The following is a 7,785-nucleotide window of genomic DNA, read 5'->3' as shown; positions in this document are numbered from 1 at the left end:
GATTTTTAAAAATGTTCATTTATTTTGAGAGAGAAAGAGAAAGAGAGAGAAAGTACATGTGTGCACACGTGCACATGAGCAGGAGAGGGGTGGAGAGAAAGAGAGAGAATCCCAAGCAGGCTCTACACTCAGTGCAGAGCCAGATGTGGGGCTCGATCTCACGACTGTGAGACCGTGACCCGAGCCAAAATCAAGAGTCAGACGCTTAACTGACTAAGCCACCCAGGTGCCCCTAAAATACTTTAAATATATAAACACATAGCTAAAAAAGTAAATAAAAGTTAAAATAATATGACAATGTTGACACCAAACATCTTTTGTATCAATAAATATAAATGGCCTTAACTTATTTGTTTAAAGAGAAATATTTTTCCATTGGATCACTGAGTAAAATCTAAATGCTGATTCAAGAAAATCAATGAAAACAAATTGATTCAGAAAGGTTAAAAATACAAGAAAAGACAAAGGTATACCAGTTAAATGTAAATAAAGAAAATATAGATTGCGATCTTAGTTATCAGACAAAGTCAGGAACTCAGAACAAAAGGCATTAACTGATTATCAAGATCATGAAAAACAAGGATAAACTGAGGAAGTGTCACAGATTGGAGATATGATGACTAAATGCAATATGGGATTCTGGGTGGGAGTCTGGAACAGAAAAGAGACATCAGTGAAAAAATTGGTGAAATCAAAATAAAGTCTGGACTTTCGTTAATAGCAATGTAGTAATATTTAGTTTTGACAAATGTAGTCATACAAGATATTAACATGAGGGGCAACTAGGTGAAGAGTATATGGAAACTTTGCACTAACTTTTCAACTGTTTTGTAAATCTAAAATTATTCCAAAATAGAAAGCTTGTTGCAAAAAATGCATTAATTGAGGCAAAAAGGCCACAATTCACAATGGACATATAAAGTTATGACTATTTTTGTACCAAATAACATAGCAGCTTCATAAATCTGAGATGTTAAGGGATACAAGGAAAAATAAATAATAGATTAAAACACACTAAAAACAGGAGAAATTTAACTCACCTTTCTCATTCCAGGACAGATCAAATCATCATCATCAACAACAAAAAAACCAGTAAGAATATAAAAAACCTAAATAACAAAATCAATATTGGGCCAAGAAGAAAATCTTAACAAATTCTAAAAAGTAGAACTAATAACAATGTTCTCTGATCACACTGGATAAAATTGGAAATCAACATAAAACGGATCTTCCATCTGAATATGTAAAATCTCTTTGTCAAACAACTCTGGGGTCTGAAAGGAAACTCAAACCAAAACTTCTGAATTTTTAGAAAATAATAATGAAAACACTAAATATCAGAATTAATGGATACAGATAAAGCTACTTTGTAGCCTTAAAATACTTGTATTAAAAACAAGGGAAAATATTAAATTAATAAGCATCCAACTCAGAAAGTTATAGAAAGAAAAAATAATAAAGTTAAGGAAAATGGAAGGAAAAAATTAAAAAAGAGATAAGTTCAAATAAAGGAGTTAGAAAAGAGATAACAGTAGAACTAATAAATAAATAGATGGGCTGATTTTGTTAAATAGAAATATATGTCATTAAATAACCTAATCAAGAAGGAGAAAGCACAATGTACAAATTAGGAAATGAAAAGTTGGACATAACCATAGTAAGAGGACATTTTAAACATAAGAAACTTCCTTTTCCAACTCTATGCAAATTGTTTTAAATACCTGGAAGAAATGGAAAACATCCTAAGAAAATATAATTTACTTTAATTTGATTCTAAAAGAGAAAAACCCATATAGGTCCATTTTCATGGAAGAAATAGAGAAAGCTATAAAAGAGCTACATTTCCCCAAAGGTTACCAGACCATGATGCTTTCACAGGGGAAGTCTAATACTAAAAAGCAGATAATGTGAATGCTATTTTTATTTTCCTGAGTCTAGATAAAGAAGGAACACTTCCCAATTCTTTTATAAACTAAGTATAATATTGATACCAAGATCTGACAAAGATTCTACAAGAAAAAGAAAATGATATAGACCAATATTCACTTATGAATAGCAATGCAAAATTCTTTTTTTAGCAATGCAAAATTTTAAATAAAATATTAGCAAATAGAATCCATGACTGTTTGGGGTTTATTCCAAGAAAGCAAGAATCATTCACTATTACAAAGTCCATTAATATAATCTAACATATTAAATCTAAGGAAAAAATCATATCATTTACAGAGATGCCAAAGAATCATTCAGCAGAATTCAATACCCATTCTTTTTTTAATGTTTGTTTATTTTTGAGAGAGAGAGAGAGAGAGAGAGAGAGAGAGCCAGCAGGGGAGGGGCAGAGAGAGGGAGACACAGAATCCAAAGCAGGCTCCAGGTTCTGAGCTGTCAGCACAGAGCCCCACGTGGGGCTTGAACTCACAAACCTTGAGATCATGACTGAGCTGAAGTTGGAAGCTTAATTGACTGAGCCACCCAGATGCTCCAACACCCATTCCTTATAAAAATATTCAGTAAGAGAAATATAGGGTTTCTTCCTTGATATAATTTAATTGTGTGTGTGTGTGCGCGTGTATGTGTGTGTACCTCCAAATCCAGCAATCCAGCCTTTCACTTAACCAGGAAACACTAGCAGCATTTATATGCTAAAATCAGAAACCAGGTAAGGATACTTTCTCCACTACAAGTTAACATTGTATTGGAGGTAGCAAGCATTGTAATTAAAAAGAGAAATTAGAAGTATAAAATTGGAATTGAGGAGGTAAAGCTATCATTATTTATAGATAAATTTGTATAGCCAGAAAACCCAAACAAATCAATAGAAAACCACTACAAACAAGATAAGGTAGCAGGATATAAAATTAATATATTAAAATCATTTGGTTAGAAGATATATGGAACAGGGGTGCCCGGTTGTAAGTTTCAGGTCCACATTGGGTGTAGAGATTACTTAAAAACAAAATCTTTAAAAAAAATAAGAGGGGCATCTGGGTGGCTCAGTTTGTTAAGCTTTGACTTCAGCTCAGGTCATGATCTCACACTTTGTGAGTTTGAGCCTCACATTGGGTTCTCTGCTGTCAGCCTGGAGCCCACTTTAGATCCTCTGTTTCCCTCTCTCTGCCCTTCCCCCACTCTCATGTGCTCTCTCTCCCTCTCTCAAAAATAGATAAACATTAAAAACATTAAAAAAAGAAGAAGATAGCATAGTGACAGAAAAGGTAAAATATTGCTTTAGTACGTTGTGGGTGCTATAACAGAATGCCATAGACTGGGTGGCTTACAAACAACAGAAATGTATTTCTCACAGTTCTAGAGGCTGAAAAGCCCAAGATTGAGGCAGACAGATTTGATGTCTGTTTAGAGCTGCTTCCTGGTTCTAGCTGTGTCCACTGGGGCCCCTTTTATAAGGGCACTAATCCCACTCATAAGGTCTCCACCCTCATGACCTAATTGATTTCCAAAAGCCCTACCTCCAAATACCATCACAGTGAGGATTTGGTTTCAACATCTGAATTTTGAGGCACACAAACATTTAGTCTATAGCAAATGCCTAGAAACAAACTTAATAAGAAATGTCCAAAACCTTTATTAGAAAATATTTATAACACTATGAAGGAACAAATGGAAAGGTAATTCATGTTCTTAAACAGGAAGATTCAAAATTATTAAGATGTCAAATTAATTTATGATGCTAGTATAAACATTAAAATACCATTTTTCCTCTTTTCCTGATACTAGACAACTGAATTAAAGTTCAAATGGAAAAATAACAAGCAAGCATAGCCAGGATATCTCTGAAAAGGAAGAACAATGATGTGGGACTACTGCCACAATAATGCTCTGTAAAAAGACAAAATGAATATTTATGTATCAAATTTAGAGTCTGTGGGTCATTTGAGAAGTTCTACAATCTGCATCAGGCTCTGTTGATCTCAACTAGGCTAGCTCATGTGTCTGTACAAAGTTTATGGCTTGTCTAGAGATTGCCTACTATAGGATGCCTTGACTGGGAGGATCAGGCTCATTTCTACTTCTCTCACATCCTTCCAAGGCTAGCTTAGGTATGTTCTTGTAGCAGTGGCTCGGGTCCAAGGGAGGAAACAGAATAGGCAAGAACTTTTTCAAGTCTCTTCTTATATCAAGTTTGCGAGTATCCTGTTGGTTAAAGCAAATTATATGGCCACATTCAGAGTCAATATGAAAGGGCACTATCAAAGGATGTGGATACATAGAGACCATGAAAAATTGGGGTCATTAATGCAATCTACCACCAGCAACGACTCAAAATCTAGAATCCATAAAAGAAAACATAGATAAATTTGTTTACATAAAATTAAATAAAACTTCCCTGGAAAAAAAATCCATTAGCAAAGTCAAAGTATAACATATTGGGGAAAACCACTGACAAATGATATAATTCACAAGTGTCTAATCTCTCTATTTATATATAATAACATTCTAGAAATCAAGGAAAAGCCAATAATCCAAAAGAAAAATATAGGATACAAATAGACACCTCATAGAAAAACATATAAAATTTACACTTAAACATATGAAAAGATGCTCAACCTCACTTATAAGAAGAGAAATGTAAATTAAAGCTACCATAAGATACCATTTCTTACTTATCACATTGTAAAAAGTCTAAGTCTTTAATAATACACTTTGTTGGTGAGGCTGCAGTAAAACTGATAAACTCATACCTAGGTGATAAGTGCAAAATGGTATTCCTATGGTGGGAAATTTTGGCAATATCTACCAGTTACAAATATAATTATCGGAATTTATCCTACATAACTATCTGCATATGTATAAAATGTCTATTCATTACGGCACTGTTTGTAATACCAAAGGACTAAATACATTCATTCCAAGCATACATCAGTAGGGGACTGCAGTCATTTAAAAAAAAAAAAACTATTGTAAGAATTTGAATTCTCTTTTATTAAGCCAAAGGTCAAGCCATGTTCTTAAATCCAACTTAACTAGCAATAAAGATGACTTTTGATCAAGAAAACATTTTTAATAAATAAGTTCTCTCTCTCTCTTACTATCTCTACTTTTCTCTCTCTTTCTGATATAATGATTTTATAATGACCATTACAGATTTTTAAATATTTTTTTTAATTTTTTTTTCAACGTTTATTTATTTTTGGGACAGAGAGAGACAGAGCATGAACGGGCGAGGGGCAGAGAGAGAGGGAGACACAGAATCGGAAACAGGCTCCAGGCTCTGAGCCATCAGCCCAGAGCCCGACGCGGGGCTCGAACTCACGGACCGCGAGATTGTGACCTGGCTGAAGTCGGACGCTTAACCGACTGCGCCACCCAGGCGCCCCTGGATTTTTAAATATTTTAAGACCCACAATCTCAGGAACATGTGTCATAGAAAACTTGAATTTTAAAAATTTTAGTTACAGCACTTACAAAATTGGTGAATAAATTGATATTATTTATTTTGATTCTACAATGTTCTTATAAATTACTTCATGTTTAGGAAATTCATGTTATTAAAGCCTTAGAAAATTAGATGGCTACTTTCTTGGCAGTGCTGAATCTGAATGTTTGTGAATAAATCTTTTGTACAAATGAAAAACAAAACAGAGTTACTGTATATACACATAATGTAATACTTTGAATAAGTACTCTATATGCTTCCATACAGTGACTTTCTATGTACAGGAAAGTCTAATGCTCTGATATAGAAAGACCTCCAGGATGTATTATTAGGAGAAATAAGCAACATGTTTAACAGAATATACAGTATGTCACCTTTTGTGTAAGAAACGGGGAGATGGACTAAGATACACTTATGTTTGGGGTGTCTGGGTGGTTTAGTCAGTTAAACATACCACTTCAGCTCAAGTCAGGATCTCGCAGTTTGTGAGTTCAAGTCCCACACTGGGCTCTCTGCTGTCAGCGTGGAGCCCATTTTGGATCCTCTGTCTCCCTCTCTCTGCCCCTCCCCCACTCATGTGCACACACATGCACTCTCTCTCTCAAAAATAAACATTAAAAATATAAAAAAAAGATACATTTATGCTTGTATCTGCCTAAAGAAATACTGGAAGAATACAAAACTAATTAATAAAACTGGTAACTGTGAATCAAAACAGTATGGTCATAAAAATAGGCATATAGATCAATGGAACATAATAGAGAGCCCAGAAATAAACCCATGATTGTATAGTCAATTAATCTATGACAAAAGAAGCAAGAATATATAAAGGGGAAAAGACAGTCTCTCAACAAATAGTGCTGGGAAAACTGGATGGCTATATGCAAAAGAATAAAATTGGACCATTTTTCTTATACCATACACAAAACAAATTAAAAATGGAATAAAGACCTAAATGTGAGACCTGTAACCATAAAACTCCTAGAAGACAACATAGGCAGTAATTTCTTGGACACCAGCTATAGAGACATTTTTCTAGATAAGTTTCCTCAAGCAAGGGAAACAAAAGTAAATTAAGCTATTGGGACTATACCAAAATAAAAAGCTTTTGCATGGCAAAGGAAATCATCAATAAAGTGAAAAGGCGACCTATTGAATGGTAGAAGATATTTGCAAATGATATATCTGATAAGGGGTTAATATCCAAAATATATAAAAACTTACACAATTCCTCTCTCTCCATCTCTCTCTGCCTCTACTCCCCTCAAAATAAATAAATAAACATTTAAGAAATATAGGAGCACTTGTTTGGCTCAGTTGGTTAAGTGTCTGACTCTTAATTTCAGCTCAGGTCATTATCTCGAGGTTTGTGAGATTGAGCCCTGTGTTGGGCTCTGCATAGAGCCTACTAGGGATCCTCTCTCTCCCCCTCTCTCTGCCCTTCCCCTGCTCTAGATCTCTCTCTCTCTCTCTCTCTCTCTCTCTCTCTCTCTCTCAAAAATAAATAAATAAATATTAAAAAAGAACTTACACAACTCAACACCAAGAAAAAAACAATATGATTAAAAAATGGGCAGAGGACCTGAATAGACATTTTCCAAAGAAGACATACAGGTGGCCAACAGACCTATGAAAAGATGCTCAACATCACTAATTATCAGGGCAATGTAAATCAAAACTTCAATGAGATATCACCTCATACCTGTCAGAATGGCTAGTATCAAAAAGACAAGAAAAAACAAGTGTTGGAGAGGAGGATGTGGAGAAAAAGGAATTCTTGTGCACTATTGGTGGGAATGCAAATTGGTGCAGCCACTGTGGAAAACAGTATAGAGATTCTTCAAAAAATTAAAAATAGAATTATATGATCCAGTAATTCTACTAGTGGGTATTTACCCAAAGAAAATGAAAACACTAAATCAAAAAGATACCTGTACCCCTATGTTTATTGCAGCATTATTTACAATAGCCAAGATGTGGAAGCAACCCAAGTGTCCATCAATAGATGAATGGAGATATATATTCTCACATCTTTTTTATTTTATTAAAAAATTTTAATGTTTATTTTTGAGAGAGAGAGACAGAGTGTGAGTGGGGGAGGGGCAGAGAGAGAGGGAGACACAAAATCTGAAGAAGGCTCCAGGCTCCACACTGTCAGCACAGGGCCTGAACTCATGAACTGTGGGATCATAACCTGAGTTGAAGTTGTATGCTTAACTGACTGAGTCACCCAGGCACCACTCACATCTTTTTTCTTTTAATGTTTTCTATTTATTTTTTATTTATTATTTTTTTTTAAATTTTTTTTTCAACGTTTATTTATTTTTGGGACAGAGAGAGACAGAGCATGAACGGGGGAGGGGCAGAGAGAGAGGGAGACACAGAATCGG

The sequence above is a fragment of the Herpailurus yagouaroundi genome, unplaced genomic scaffold (assembly GCF_014898765.1).
Source record: "Herpailurus yagouaroundi ecotype Mexico unplaced genomic scaffold, PumYag 67005, whole genome shotgun sequence".
Lineage (NCBI taxonomy): Eukaryota > Metazoa > Chordata > Mammalia > Carnivora > Felidae > Herpailurus > Herpailurus yagouaroundi.
The sequence above is the reverse complement of the archived record's forward strand: the minus strand, read 5'-3'. Positions refer to the sequence as shown.